Source organism: Otolemur garnettii, unplaced genomic scaffold (genome assembly GCF_000181295.1).
Source record: "Otolemur garnettii isolate 467f Iridium unplaced genomic scaffold, OtoGar3 scaffold00013, whole genome shotgun sequence".
NCBI lineage: Eukaryota > Metazoa > Chordata > Mammalia > Primates > Galagidae > Otolemur > Otolemur garnettii.
This window is the reverse complement of record NW_003852408.1, coordinates 26,852,336-26,869,606: the sequence shown is the minus strand read 5'-3', so window position 1 is coordinate 26,869,606 and position 17,271 is coordinate 26,852,336.

Here is a 17,271-nt window from a genome sequence, read left to right as displayed (position 1 = left end):
GAAATTCATATTCTTATTTTCCTCCTTTTTACATAAAAGGCAGCTTACTTTATATACAGTTCTGCATTTTTCTTTTCCATTCAACATTTTTTTCTCAGCATCTTACTCTTTCATTTTTTTTTTTTAAGTTTTGTAGTATTCTGTTGGATGAATGTATCATAATTTATTTAACCTGTTTATTTTAGCAATTTGCTGGATTTAACAGTTTAGGTTATTTCAAATTTGGGGTCTTGCAAACAATACTGTGATGAATACCTTAACCATATGTCCTTTCGTTCATTTGCAAGTGTGTTTGTAACATAAATTTCCAAAACTAAAATTGCCGGAGAGAAAGATATATGCATTTGTAATTTTGATGGATTTTCCTAAATTGCTCTCCATATGGGGTTATGCTAACATATACTCTCACAAATGACGTATGAGAGGGCTCGTTTCCTACAGACTCACCAATGCAGTATATTATCAGACTTTGGGATTTTGCCAACTTGAGAGGAGAAAAATGGCATCTCAATATAGTTCTAATTTGCATATCTTTTATTATGAGTGAAGCCGAGCATTTTTCCAAATGTTTAAGAGCCATTCATATTTCATTTTATGTGAACCATGTGTTTATATCTTTTTGCCTAGTTTTTTCCTATTAGTTTATTGCACTCTTATTTCTCCGTCTGTAGGAACTTTCAGTCTCCTGAAGAGAGTGGTTCTTTGTTTAAACGTGACTTGCAAATATTTTTTCCTAGTGAGATTTCTATCTTTTGACTTTATGTGTGTGAGAGAGATATAGAAGCTTTTATTTCTATATATTCAGACTTACCAACATTTCATAGCTTCTAACGTTTGAATGAGTCTTAAAATAATCTTTCCATTCTAAGATTTAAAATGTTACCAGGTTCTTTTAGTAGGTTTCATTTCTAACATCTCAATTTTTGATTCACTTAGAATTTGTTATGATGTAGATCCAACTTCATTTTTTTTTTCAGATGTCTACCCTTTTTTACCAACACTATTTATCAGATAGTTCATCTTTATTCCACTGGTTCAAGCTGCCACTTTTAACATATACTAAATTCAGCAGTGCTGATTGTTAAGTGGTGTGAAGATTGTTGAACATCTTAGTCTTACTGGCCTGCTGTGAAAGCTGTTGGGGGCCGTCTTATGGGACAGGGAAGAACTTCTGAGTCTCCTAGCTTTGCCACATTTCTTGAGTAGGTCCTCCAGAAACCATGGAAGAGCAAGGAAGGCAGAATTCCTTTTATAAGAACTCCTGAGGGCGTAGCAGCTCTGTAGTCCATGCTTCTCAAATTTCAGCTTATGGCAGGAATATAGGCTGCATTTTCTTAAAGAGATGACAGGGACAGGCATTCTAGATTCATGGTACTATGGTTTGAATGTGTCCCCCCCCAAATTCATGTGTTGGAAACTTAATCTCCAATGCAACAGTGTTGAGAGGAGGGACCTTTAGGAGATAATTAGGTCATGAGAGCTCTAATCTCATGAATGTATTAATGCTGTTACTGTGGGAATGGGTTTATTATTGCAGAAATGGGTTCCTTATAAAAGAATGAATTTAGTGTCCTTTTCTGTCCCTCACCCATGTGATACTTTCTATTGTGTTGTGTCAGCAAGAAGGGCCTCACCAGATGCAGCCCCTGGGTCTTAGACTTCCCACTTCCACAAGCCATATAAATTTCTGTTCACTATAATTTATTTAGTCTCAGGTATTCTGTCATGGCAGCACAAAATAAACTAAGACAAGTAGAAAGAGCAATTTTTCTTTGATGTGTAATCTTCAGTTAAACCTTGGCACCTCAGTTTTGTCTTTACCTGCTAAAGGAGGGAGCTGACTTAGGCACATTTCAAAAGCCCTTTAAGAGATGATATTCCACGAATGGCAAGCAGAACAGTCTGATAAGAGCATTTCATTCTCACATCAAGAGGGCGGGATCATATTCCACACTCAGTCACTGGCTCTGTCTCATAAATCGTGCCCTCCAAGGAGGTCAGTGCCAAGACTCTGCACATAAATCTGAAGATCAAGACTGACCACTTGTGAAATGCCTAGGGAATGGGAACATGGACAGAGGAAGATTTATGGTGTAGCAAAAGGTTTTCATGACTATGAGGGAATGAGAAAAGGCACGTACACCCTTTTTCATTGTAATTTCTAAGCCTGTAATAACCCATCTATCTGCAAACTTTTTAACCTGACCTATTGCCCACCTAGGGCTTATATATTTTGATATTTTCAAATACAATGTGAGCTCTTCTAATGTGAAAGTAAAGACTTGCTCATCGCAAGGGCAAATTTCAAGACAACATGATCAAAGATGGTAGAAGGACCAAATGTTGGGAGTAGTTATTTACATCATCCTGGATAAAGAGCCCCACGGGTACCATATCAAAAGCTCTGTTTATGACATTCAGAGAAAGCCAGCCAACTAGCAGCAGGAGGTGTTGGATGGGCTGGCAAACATTCTTTTTTTAATGTAGATCTTAAAAGCATCACAGATTTAAATCATAGATTAGAATAACATATCTAAAAATGGCTGGAAGGCAAACATATTTGAGTTTAAACAATATGCATTAAAAATACGAATAACCATCTTCCCGCGTTAATCACATCAAATGATTTTGTTTTTCTACAGTATGCAGATGTCTCTTGCTAAGCAAAGTAACACATTTCTATTTCAAGGCTATTCAACAGTGGAGCAGCTGTACACTACCAGAGAATTTTTAGAAATCATAATGAAATTAAACAGCTGATAGAAAAAGAAGAAAAAGTCTTTAGAGCTATGCTGGTTGATGGCTTTATCTTATTAAATATATATTTCAAGTACATGATACATTTCCATAGAGTGATATTAGATCAGTGCATTGAAACCAATTGGAATAGAGCCTTGAGGTTTAAAAAAAATCTCCACATTAAGAGAGCAAAATACATTTTTCTGAAGGATCAAGATGACTTTTTATTCTTATAGTATCACTATATATTAAAGGTATAAAAGATGTTCTGTAGGTTATGCCGCAATTGATGCCTAAGAGTACACTATTGAAGGTTCTAATATCATGAGTCAACAGCATTCCCTAAATACCCATTGTTACTAAACGTACAGCATTCAATTCTGAAAATTAAGTGCTTGTATTTTTCCCATTACTTCCAACAAGGGGAAAAGAGTGTTTTTATTTGTTTGTTTTTGACAAGAGAATCTCAAAAGCTGAGTTTATATGTACATATAAAAAATTAAATATATGTGTATATATATATACATACCTAAGTCACATTTGACTTCTGAATTGTAAGAGCTACAAGACATAATATATAAGATAACAAATGTTATCAGTGTATATTGAATATTAGAATTTTAATACAGTTTTGTTTTTTTTAAATGTGTATACATTTTTTGGCACCCTCTGTAGTGTGTTCTTTTTTTTTTTTGAGACAGAGCCTCAAGCTGTCCCCCTGGGTAGAGTGCTGTAGCATCACAGCTCACAGCAACCTCCAACTCCTGGGCTCAAGTGAGTCTACTTCCTCATCCTCCCAAGTAGCTGGGATCACAGACCCCTGCCACAACGCCTGGCTATTTTTTGGTTGTAGCCATCATTGTTGTTTGGCGGCCCAGGCTGGATTCGAACCTGCCACCTTAGGTGTATGTGGCTGGCGCCTTAGCCGCTTGAGCCACAGGCGCCGAGCCTGTAGTGTGTTCTATAGTTCCAACTCCTTTTATTCTAGCTTTATTGAGGTATAATTGACAAATAAAACTGTATATATTTAAGATGTGCCAGATGATGATTGGATATGCATATATAAAATTATCACCATCATCGAGTTAATTATCATATCCACCTCCTCCCATGGTTACCTTTTTTTCATGTGGTGAGAACACATAAGGTCAACTCTCTCAACAAATTTCAAGTATAAAATACAGTAACTATAGTCACCATTTTGTACATTAGATCCCCAGAACTTATTCATCTTATAACCTTTGACCAGCATCTTTCCATTTCTTCCACTCTCCAGTTCCTGAAACCACCATTAGGTTTTCTGTTTCCATCAGGTCAACTTTTTTTGGATTTCATATATAAGTGAGATCATGCAGTCTTTGTCTTTCTCTGTGTTATTTCACTTAGCATAACTCCCTGCAGGTTTATATACATTATCAAAAATAACAAAATTTTCTTTTTTATGGATGAATAATATTCCTTTGTCTATAAACATCATATCTTCTTTATTCATTCATCTCTTGACAGATACTTTGGTTGTTCTTATGTCTCTGCTATCATGAATAATGCAATAATGAACATGCCAATGCAGATATTTCTTTGAGATACTACTTTTACTTTCTTCAATTATACAACCAGAAGCAGATTGCTGGATGATGTGGTATGAAGTACCACACTACAGAGGTAATGAAGTTCTATCATTAACTTTTGAGTAACCTCTCTACTGTTTTCTATAAATGGCTATACCAATTTACATTCCCACCAGCAGTGTACAAGTGTTGCCTCTCCTCTGTGGCCTCACCAACACTTATTATATTTTGTCTTTTTAAAAAGTAGCCATTCTAACAGGTGTGAGATGATATCTCATTGCGGTTTTGATTTGCATTCCCTGATGGTTAGTGATGTTGAGCACCTTTTCATTTGCCTGCTGACCACTGTATATCTTCTTTGGTAAAATTTTTATTTATGTCCTTTGCCCATTTTTTAATCAGGTTATTTGTTTTTATTTTTATTTTGCTATTGAGTTATAATAGTTCCTTATAGATTTTGGAGATTTATTCCTCCTCAGATATACATGATTTGTAAATATTTTCTACCATCTCCTAAGTTATCTTTCATTTTTGTTGATTGTTTCCTTTTCTGTGTAGAAGTTTTTGGTTTGATATAGTCCCACTTATTTATTCTTGCCTTTATTGCCTGAGTTTTTGGTGTCATATCAAAAAAACAAAATCATTGCCAAGACTAAGTTGAGCAGATTTTCCCCTATGTTTTCTCCCAGGAGTTTTAAGTTTCAGATCTTACATTAGAGTCTGCAACCCGTTTCAAGTGAATTTTTGTGAGTGGTATAAATAGTTGTGGCGTAAATACAATTATATTCTTTTGCATGTGAATATATAGTTTTGCCCAATACAATTCATTGAAGAGACGATCATTTCCTCATTGTGTATTCTTGGTGTCCTTGTCAAATATTAGTTGATAATATACAAGTGGCTTTATTTCTAAGTTCTCAATTCTTTTCTATTAGTCTATATGTCTGTTTTTATACCAGTATCAAGCTATTTTGATTTCCATTGCCTCCAACATTTATCTCACTTTCTTATTAGTTGCCTTGTTTTTTTGTTTTGTTTTGTTTTGTTTGAGACAGAGTCTCATTCTGTGCCCTAAATAGAGTGCAGTGGCATTATCATAGCTCACTGCAACCTCACATTCCTGGACTCCATGGGTCCTCCTGCCTCAGCCTCCTTATTACCTGGGACTACAGTCATGAGCTATGATGCCTGTCTGGGTGTTTTTATTATTTTGTGAAGATGTTCAGACAAGTCTTGAACTCCTGAGTTCAAGCAGTTTTCTCACCTCAGCCTCCCAGAGTGCTAGGATTACAGGTGTTAGCCACTGTGCCTGGCTGACTTTATTATCAGGGTAAATCTAGCCTCATAAAATGATTTTGGAAATGTTTCCTCCTCTTCAATTTTTTTGGAAGAGTTTGTGAGGGACTGGCACTAATTTTTCTTTAAGTATTTGGTAGAATTCAGCAGAGAAGGCATCAGATCCTGGGTTAATTTGATAAGAGATTTTTTAATTACTAGTCCAATTTCCTTACTTGGTATAGATCTATTAGATTTTCTATTTCTTTGTGATTCAGTCTTGGTTGGTGTATGTGTCTAGGAATTTATTCATTTCATCTAGATTGTCCAATTTGTCAGCTTATCATGGTTTATAATAGTCTCTTATGACCCTTTGTATTTGGTATCACTTTAATAGGTCTTCTTTTATTTCTGATTTTGTTTGAGACTTAATCTTTTTTATCTTAGTTAAGCTAAAGGTTTGTCAATTTTGCTTATCTTTTCAAAAAAACAACTTAATTTTATTGATTTATTCTATTGTTATTCTATTCCCCCCCCCCCCGTTTTTAAGAGACAGAGTCTCACTCTGTCACCCTTGGTAGAGTGCCATGACGTCACAGCTCACAGCAACCTCCAACTCCTCCCCCCCTTTTTTTGAGACAAAGTTTTGCTCTGTTCCCTATGCTGGAGAGTAGTGGTATCATCATAGCTCACAGCAACCTCCAATACTGAGGTTTAAATGATCCTCCTGCATCAGCTTTCCAAATAGTTGGGACTACAGGTGCATGCCAAACTAATTTTTATTTTTATTTTTGTAGATACTGAGTCTCATTTTGGTTGGAAATGATATTTGATATGATTTCAATCTTCTTAAATTTATTAAGATTTATTCTGTGGCTTAATATATGATCTATTCTGGAGAATGTTCTACGTGCACTTGAGAAAAACGTATATTCTTCTGATATCAGATGGAATTTTCATACATGCTTATTAGGTCCATGTTCTTCAGATCTTTTTTTTTTGAAACAGAGCCTCAAGCTGTCCCCCTGGGTAGAGTGCCGGTGGCATCAAAGCTCACAGCAACCTCCAACTCCTGGGCTCAAGTGAGTCTCCTGTCTCCGCCTCCCAAGTAGCTGGGACCACAGGTGCCCGCCACAGTGCCTGGCTATTTTTTGGTTGCAGCTGTCATTCTTGTTTGGCGGCCTGGGCTGGATTCAAAGCCGCCACCTTAGGTGTATGTGGCTGGCACTTTAGCCACTTGAGCCACAGGCACTGAGCCCTTCAGATCTTCTAATTCCTTGTTGATTCTCTATTTGACTAATCTTTCCATTGTTGAGAATAGGAGAGTAAAGTCCCATAGTATTATATTGCTGTTTATTTCTCTTTTCAGTTTTATTAATATTTGTTTTATATATTTAGGTGTTTTGATGCTGGGTGCATATATATTTATAATTGTTGTTCTTGATAAATTGACACATTTATTGTCATACAGTAACCTTCCTTATCTCTTGTGACAGTATTTTAAAATTGTCATTAGTATTAACAATACTTGTTTTTAATTAAAAAAATAAAAATTTTATATTTATGATGTACAGTATGGAGCTCTAAAATATGCATAAATATTATAGACTGACTAGACCGTGCTAATGGACATATATATTACCTCACCCACTTGTTTTGTAGTAAGAACACTTAAAATATACTCTCTCAGTAATCTTCAAGAATATAATATGTTGTTACTAATTTATTCCTCCTATCTAACTGAAATTTTGTATTCTTTAAACAACATCTCCCCAACCTCCCTACCTCTTCCTCCTATAACCATGATTATACTCTCTGACTCTATGAGTTCAACCTTTTTAGATTCTACATATTAGTGAGATCATGAGATATTTGTGTTTCTTGTGACAGGTTTTGACTTAAAATTTATTTTTCTAATACAGGTATAGCTACTCCTGCTCTCTGTTTTTTGTTTGTTTGTTTGTTTGTTTGTTTGTTTTGGGCCAGGGCTGGGTTTGAACCCACCACCTCTGGCATATGGGGCCAGTGTCCTACCCCTTCGAGTGACAGACACAGCCCTGCTCTCTTTTGATTATCATTTTCAGGGGACATCTTTTTCATGCCTTTACTTTCAACCTATATGTATTGTTAAAGCTAAAGTGCATTTCTTGTAGGCAGCATATAGTTCGATTATTCAGAAAATCCATTCAGCCATTCCTTGTCTTTTGACTGGAGAATTGAATCTATTTACATTCAAAATAGTTATAGATAGGTCAGGACTCACTATTGTCATTTTGTTATTGTTGACTGTTTTGTATTTCCTTTTTTTCTCTCTTAATATTTTTCTTTGTGTTTTGATGCCTTTATAATGATATGCTTTGATTCCTTTCTCTTAATCTTTTGTTAATCTACTACAAGTTTTTTCTTTGTTGTTACTATAAGACTTACATAAAACATCTTATAACATCTAATTTTAAACTGATTAAGAACTTAACTTGGGGTGGCACCTGTGGCTCAGTGGGTAGGACACCAGTCCCATATACTGAGGGTGGCAGGTTCAAACTGTCCCCAGCCAAACTGCAACAAAAAATAGCTGGGCATTGTGGCAGATGCCTGTAGCCCTAGCTACTCAGGAGGCTGAGGCAAGAGAATTGCCTAAGCCCAGGATTTGGAGATTGCTGTGAGCTGTGATGCCACTGAGGGTTAATAAGTGAAACTCTGTCTCTAAAAAAAAAAAAGAACTTAACTTGATCACATGTTAAAACTATAATTTTATTTCTAGTCTCACATAGTTTATTGATGTTATAATTTACATTTTTACATTGCATATCTATTAACAAAATAGTAATTTTTAGTTCATTTATTTTAACTTGTATAGTTGAGAGTGATTGATGTATCACCATTACAATATTAGAAAATTCTGAATTTGACTATATATTTAATTTTACCAGTCAGTTTTATACATTAATATGTTTTTATGTTGTTAATTGACATTCTTTCATTTAATCTCAAAGAACTCCCTTTAGTATTTCTCCTATGGCAAGTCTAGTGGTGATGAACTCCCTTAGTTTTTTTTTTTGTGTTGTTTGTTTTTTTTTTTTTTTTTTTTTTTTTTTTTGAGAAGTCTATTTCTCCCTCAGTTCTGGAGAACAACTTTGCTGGGTGTACTATTCTTGGTTGGCATATTTTTTCCCCCAATATTTTAAAGATTTCATTTCATTATTTCCTGGACTGCTGAGAAACCTACTGATAGTCTTATGGAATTGTACATGATGAGTTGCTTTTCTCTTACTGCTTTCCAATGCTTTGTCTTTGACTTTTAACAATTTAATTATCATGTGTCTTATTGTGGATCTTTTGGGTGTAAAGCTATTCAGAGACTTTTGGGCCTAAAGAATTTGGGTATACATTTCTTTCCTCAAATTTGAAAGTCTTTAGCCATTATTTCATTAAATAGACTTTCTATTTCCTTCTCTTTATTACCCGCATCTAGGACCCCCCCAAATACGTATTCTGTTTTGCTTGATGATGTCACACAAATTCTGTAGGCTTTTTTCATTCCTTTTCATTCTTTTTGTTTTGTTCCTTTGCCTGGATAATTTTAAATGGTTTTTCTCAAATTCCACTGATTCTTTTTCCTGCTTGATTAAGGTCTCTGGCTGAGCAAGACCACTGCCTATGCTCTGAGGTCTGGTAGGGATATTAGCTGGGCTCCATGGTCAGGTGGGTTTTCTGTTTAAGTGCCATATTCAGGTGGGATTCTTGGCTGGGCTTTGCTATCTCTCTTGGAAGGATGGACCCTCAGGCTATGTATGCTCCCTAGGAAGGTGATGCCACTGGTTGGACTCTGTGTTCATGTGGGGCCTTAGACTGATCTCTGTGTTTAGGTGGTGTCTCATACTGGGCTCTGTGATGGGGTAGAGACTTAGTTTGGGCTCTGTGACTGGGTAGGAACTCATTCTGGGCTTTATAATTGGGTGGGGCTGCAGGCTATGCTCTGCATTGGCTGTGGTCATTGGCTATGCTCCACCATTGAGTGGAGCTGTTGACCTGGCTCCCTACCCAGACAGGCAGAGATGCTGGCTTGACCCCCCCCCCAACTAGGTGAAGTTTCTAGCTATGCTCTGTGGCTAAGTCAAACCAGTAGCTGGGGGCCCCAGCTGGGAAGAACTGTTTACCATGCTTCTTGGTGAGATGGGGTCACTGGCTTGCTTCTGCAAGTGGATGGGCTGTCTTTGCAGTCAAGGCCACCAGCCAGGATGTCCAACATTTATGTGCTGGCTATTGTGAACTTTAGCTCCCTTCTCTGTCCCTAGCTGACCCCAGGTGGTCTAGCTCTGCCACTTGCCCCAGTGTTCCACATAAGGTGAGACAGAAGTAGGCCTTCCAGGAAACACTTCAGAATGCTAGAGAAGCTGGATGTCTACTGTGGGTCTCTGTTTCCTATTGGAGAAACCATAGGCCTAAGGGAACCATATTGGGCACTGTACACACTTGAGTGCAGGGTGACATGGTCAAAGTGAAATTGCTTCTCTTTCCACTGAAATGTGCTTTTCTCAGTTTTACTGCTTATGAAAGTTGACCTACTAGCAGTAGTTTTATTTTAGAGCACTATTACTCTTCAGTTTTATGCATCTGAACTTTATCTCAACATGAACCACCCAATTTGTTTCTCTTTTGACCTTACAACATATTTTGAATATTCACAAAAATGTTCTCACTGAAGTAACACAAAGCAAAAATAAGACATATAAAGGAGTTTTGTGATAAAGCTTATTGTGAGTGAGTTCTCTTACTCTTACAAATCTTAGATGTCAAAGCAGGACCACATAGCAGGCACCAACCAAAGAAGCCAGCTGACAGCCTCTCCTACAGCAGTGGTAGAAGAGGATGCATCTGTATTTTCAATGTCAGTTTTTCCCCATTTCTAGGTTCTCCAACTAAAAGGCTGAATACATAACTAATATCTTGAGAAACTTCTTTATTAGGAAATATTGGTATTGAGGACAGGGTTAGTAGGAAATAACATAAAACTGTTACTTCAAATTGAGTCTTTTGAGGAAACTGAAATGGAATGATCTATGTCAATGGATTCCAGACTTCCAAGAATATTCTAATTTTCCCAGACATGGCTTTTTTTATTTAAATAAAAGGTACAGTTTCCTGTCTTCTTTTCCTGCCTAACTCTGGAAAACTTCTAAGGGAGCAAAGCAAGAGAGGGCTTCAATTATCTCTGGCACACTCAGGGAGCCTTTATAAGGGTAAAATACAATTTGTTCTACAGCAAAGCACCTTCAACACATGGTCTCTAAGAGAACTTTGATCCTGTGCCCTCAATTCCTTTTGCCTATCAGAAATATTCTCCCTTCCTCTTTTCCTGCAGAGTCAACACACAATATTAAACAGCCTGTCTGAGGTATCTAATTAACAAACTGACTGCAGAAGATCACTTACAACATAAAATATTAAATCATCCAAAAAACTAATATTCTCCACACCTCATAAATTAAAATAAGCAAGAGACTGAAATGAAATAAAACCCTGATGCATATCATTCTGGGCCTTTGCCCCTAAAGAGGCTGCACTCCTTGAAGCATTTAAGCATTTCAAAGAAAAAAATATATATGCACACACACACACACACACACACACACACACACATATCCATTTGCATTGAGCAATTTCAAAATGCTTTCTGGCACCAGTTTATACTCTATCATAGCAACTCTAACTTGAGACCTCAGTCTGTACTTCTCTTGATCTTATGCTTCACAAATCGTTTTAAGTCAGATATGGAGCTCATCAGTTATGTGTCTTTTCATTATAATTGCAATGCACTCTTGGAGCTCAGTTCTGTTCCCATTGGCTCAATGGTCATCATTTATCTGCTTTGTATATTTTAGGGCATTATTTAACAGAAGCAGCAATCTGTTTGAAGAATGCAAGGGCTGTTTGATATTAACACAGAGAATGATTAATCAAAGAGCATTTGGTCCTGAAGCATCGAGAGGGAGCTGAGGTCATTAGCAGGGCAAGACTGGGAAGCAAGCTTTGACTGAGAAAATGAGATGGGCCAATGCTTTGAGGATTTAAAATATAAATAAATAAGAAAGTTATAGTCGTTCATTTCTAGAGCTTTTACTTTAAGGACCCCTGCATTAAGAGATCTGGAGAGGTATGATATTATTTTTAAAGATAGAAATCCTTTTATTTATAGTAAAGTATGAAACTGTTTGTATTCAGGTGATAGCTGAACCCACCAGTATCTCTAAGAATAATTATTTCAAGTGCTGGAATGTTTAGATTATTTCATGTTTTAGATGAGAAATATCAACAGATGCAGAATGAGGTGCTGGATGTGAGGCAAGAACTGGACTCATTAAAACTGTTACCCTAGTGAGACTTCTCTGGCACTCCAAGGTAAGACCTTCTCTGTCAAAGAAACAGTGGCTTAATGTAATTATCCAGACATCATTCCAAGTCAGTTCAATTTTCTACATTGTTTTTGGCAGTCATGTCCACCAAGCATCATGTATTAGAGAAAGTAGGACTGAACACCCTGAGAACAACAAAATAGACAATTATATTACATTTGGGTCCTCCTCCCCCACCAAATTGTATCCTGAATCAAAGAATATTGCTTTTTTTTTTTTTTACTGCTGCTGTGGCAGTGTGTGACAAATTACCACACACTTAATAGGTTAAAACAGCACAAATTTATTATCTCACAGTTCTATCAATCAGAAATTTAGATCTCATTTGGCTAAGATCAGGTGTCATTAGGGTACACTCCTTTCTGGAGGCTTTAGGGAGAATTCATCTCACTGTCTTTTCCTGCACATGGCTCCTTTCTTCCATCTTCAAAGCAAGCAAGATCAGGTTATCTCTGGTTATCTCTTCCAATCCCCTCTTTCAATTTTACACAGACTCTTATTGGGTCCACCTGAAAATCCAGGATAATCTCCCTATTTTGAGGCCAATTGATTAATAACCTTCATTTCATCTGCACATCTCAATTTTAACCATTGCCGCATAACCTACCCTATTTACAGGATTAGCATGAAGATTAGCATGAACACTTTTTTTTTAAGGGGGAAGGTGGACATTACTCTGCAGGCTACAGGAAGACTTAGGTGTAAGTATTTATTTGTGATATGATAGCAAGAAACACTGCAAGAGTATGGAGAGGGAAGGGAGAAAAGCCACAGCAGAGGGTGTGTTTGTGAGCAGGCTTCTGTTGTGGGCAGTTGGGGCTCAATCTGCTGTGAACCATCAAGAGAGTACATGGGATAAGCCTTAGAACCATACCACTGTGTGGAGAAAAAGCTGGGGTATTTGTCTATCTACTTCTATTGTTTATTGTTACGGGTGCTCCTAATAGATCTTTTTCATGGAGTTAGAAAAGATACCTGAAAATAGATCTAATTTCTATTGCTTTCGTAGTACTTCATGTCAGAAGACATGTCCAAATGCTAAAACTCTTTATTAGACGTATTAGACGCTTTGGAGTTAGTTGGGTCTTATGGCTGTCCTTGGGCCAAGGGGTGTGGATAAAGGGATAACATACCAGTATTGGCTAGGCCTAAAATTTGTTGAATTGGGCACACAATTAACAATCCCAGTCAATAAGAGCAGTTTTTCAATGAAAAGAGGGGCACTGTGAAGAAAAAACAATCAGTGGTTTCTGGAAGAATGAAAAGGATCTTATGGAAGTCTCAGAAAGGCCATCACTAAAGGACAGCCGTCAGAGCTCACTGCGAGCCCCCCAGCATGCAGAGGTCCTAGTCTGCAGAGACAAGGAACGTGGGTGGTGGCAAGGAAAACACCAGACGTACATTATCACCACTGCTGGACCCAGATTCCCTGGAGTCAGAAAAGCCGGGCTGTGGGCTCTCCTTGCTATCCCACTTTAAATTTGAATTCTAGAACTTTTTAGAGACAAGCTTCCCTGGTAGGTGGTGAGACAGAAAGGAAAGAGACTTGAGAAAGGGCAGGAAAAAATGTCATAGAAAAAAGAAGAAAGACAAATAAAAGATACTATAGAACATGAGCAGGTAAAAGGGAAATAAAAAGAACAATTAACCAAGGGAACTTAGGGCAAATTAGGATAGGAACAAGTTTTTAAAATGTAGGGGCAGGGCATAAAAGGAGTACATGTGGCATAATTGTATCCATTAATGATGTATCAGGAATTTTGATAAGTGGATACTTACTTGCTAAGAGCTATTTTAAGTTTATCTACCTGTCTCTAACATCTAATCTGGACCTTCTAGGTCTAGAGTTTGTCTCTGAATGATAATGCATCCAGAAGAAACTCAAATTTGACTCCTAAGTGTTCTGAAAATATATTTTGGAAAGTCTTTCAAAGTTGCAAAGTTGGGGAATTTTAGTAACACACTGAAAAGATCCCTAAAAAAATCTTTACTCATCTCTGTCCCTAAAGCTCCACACGTTGTCTCAGTCTCTCTGCCTTGCCACACCCTTGCTCCATCCAATGCTCAACTTCTAGTCCCTACTGGCGCACTGGCTGAGTCTTTCACTTTCCAGATTGTTTTTCATCCACATTTTTCATCCCCCTTACCCTTAATCCGCTCAGCTGAACCAGAAGCCAAGCAGTGGCATAAGGCATCCTCTCAGGAGGTAGCGAGGAGAGGCTCGGACTCACTTTAATATTCTCAGCTCTGCTGCTTGGACAGCATTTTGTTTAAACCCAATAGATTTAGAAAGTAGGGGTGATTACTATCAAGCAACAGATGAGGCAACTGGGGTTTAAACCCAAGTTTGACTGACTCCAAAGTCCATTCTCTTAAACACTACACTATGTTATATATCCATTATTCTCAGACTTTGGCGGGAGCTGAAAGTCATTCAGGGATATTGGTTAAATATGAGGATTTCAACGTCCTACCTCAGAGATTCCAATTTAATTGTTTTTTTTTGGTGGAGCTCAGGAATCTGCATGTTTAACAAGCACTCAGGTAACTCAAATGCAGATGATTCAAACGCAGGTCAGACCCAGATCACATTTTGAGAAACTCTGCCAATAAATCCTTCACTGGGGAGGATCATTTGAACTGATGTAAGACTGAACTGTCATATGTGTAACAGGTTTACAATTTTAAAGTATAGCACGTGCTACTTCCCACGGATGTATGGATTTTATATGTTTGATTTGACAGAACCATTTGTGGTCTCTATGGGTTTTGCATACAGTGGCTAGCAAACATAATATTCATATTACTCAAATCTTTCATGATATGAGAAGAGAGTTTAATTCTTTGCTATGATTCAGGAACAATACAAAGATGTGCCCCATGGTGTTTCAGGTTTAGAAACCATCATAAGAAGCCATTTGTGGTCTCTGACAATGGCTTTAATTAAGAACAGTGCTTCTTCTTTAGTGGAAATTTTTGGGGAAAATAAAGAGAAAATGAAAGGAAGTTCAGCGAAATTACAACCTCCAGAGGTTCATAGCTTCTGAGCATTTTGTCTGTAAGGTGATATTCATTTGTGGAGATTCTTCATCTTTTGAAAGTAGTGTAAGGTCACCCCTCCCTCAGAGGCAGAGAGGGGTGGTTTCAGTGGGTTCCTGGAACTGACTCCCAGCAGACAGGAAGGCCCTTGGCAAGGCTGGAGGTGAAGATGGCTAGAGTGATGAGGGTCGTCTCTAAGGGAAAACTCCTTTCCTCACAATTTTGTCTTCACTCAGCCTTTTCTGGGCTTTGGGTGGGAAATAAGCTGTGTGGTTAATAGGCCGCCTTTCATCATGCTTGTGAGCAGACCTGGTAGGGAGGGTGCGGGTACTTATATTTCTCCAACCTTTATTTTAGGGTATCCTTCCCTCCACCCCCACATGGTGGCAGTAATGAAGTAATATGTGTGGAGACTCTGGCAGATATGTGGGTATGAATCCTGGCTCTGTACTTGCCAACTAGATGGACTCGGGCAAACTTCAGTTCCTCCTCTATAAAATGGAGATGATCATTTGCAGGATTTCTGTGAAAAACTAAATGTGTATAAGATTCTTAGTTAAGGTGCCCAAAATACAGAAAATGGCTCCGTGAATGTTAGCTATAATAAGGTTAATTTGCAAATTGAATAAAATTGGCTATAAGCCATTCAAGGCCCCATAATGTGCAATTTTCATTTGTTGCATGTGTGTGGAGCACCAACCATGGACAGATGCTGGGGCCCAACTGTGAGTTCATCAAACATGGCCTTGCCCTGGGAAACATACATTCTAGGGAGGAAAACAGATATTAATCAAATACTGAGCCCATTTTGACAAGATAATATTCTCCCCAATTGATAAGTAAAACAGAAGCTCAAAGAATTTAGGGAGCTTGGCAAAAACTCAAGGCCTGTATGCAGCAAATCAGAGATTGGAATACTGTTCTGTCTCATTCCCCAATCCATATTCCGTCCTCCGCTGCAGCCTCAGCCACAGAGCATTTATCTTCTGTAGCTCTTTCACCGCCTTCTCCATCTCCACCACCAGTAAAGGACCCAATTGCCTTCTTCGTAAGACATGTGTAAATAATTTCTAATGGACTTGGAGCCTGTATGATGAGGATTTATTTCATGGTTGGGAAATGTGGAAGTGAAGAGAAAGAAACCTCTGATTCATATGACCTTTTTTTTTAATGTGCTCAAACCCAAAATCGAAAAAAAGACCACAAGAAAAATCAGAGACTGGAGAGAAACAAAGGTCTTAAAACACACATCAGGTATTTTTAGTCTAAGGAAGCAATAAACAAAGAGTTGTAAATAAAAATACTTGATCCTATAGAATCCTCATTTACCAGGAAGGTGCCACATTATGCAAACGTAACCTGAATGCCATTCAATAGAGTCAGTGGAAATAAGCTTTGATACATATTATGGTGCATGGCTAGATTTGATAGGGGAAAACCTCACAGCACGGCCATCAAAATGAAATATTTAAATTATTCTTCTTACTGTTTAGTTTTCTTAATTTAAACCTTATAGTTATTTCCGAGATTTACAGCCATCTTCTGCATCTAACCTTTCTAAGGAAGTTGAGGATTTCTTCTCTCTGTTTCCTTCTCCTCACCCTGTAGTAATAATAACATAGGGATTAGTAGTAAAGCATAAAAACTAACTAAGAAAAGGAAGTAGGACAGAAGAGTAGAATCTGAGAGAATGAACTAGAACTAAGTAGGCCAAAAAGCAGGGGTTGAAAACATTTTCACTCACAGAATCTTCCAAAGCCATTTGTTTTGTTTTGCTAAACAAAGAATTTAGCAAAGAGAATCAGAAGACAGTAGCCAAATCTAAAAGTATGCTTTAAATATTAGTAATGAATCAATAGTTTTTACTGGAAAAGTTGGTAGAAGTTAGTCAGCCCCATCGGAGATATATTATTTCCTTCCAGCTATGAAGACAGAATCTATCCTTAGGTCATCTGGAGCTTTACCATGCCTGCATTCAGCTCTACATGTCAGACACATGACAAACAATACCCGGTTAGTTAAAATAAGTAATTTCAATTTTTAATAGATTTTTGTATGTAAATAATAAATTCATTTGGCATTGCCATTTGGTATTGATGGTGACCCTCTTCAGAGTCTCCCCAGAATCTGCCAAGTTTCTGGAGTAAATCACAATCTAAATATCATACTGTGAAGAGGCTGTTTATTCTATAGAGATCTTTGTGTATTTTTGGTTACAGCTTTTTCCCTTTCTATAA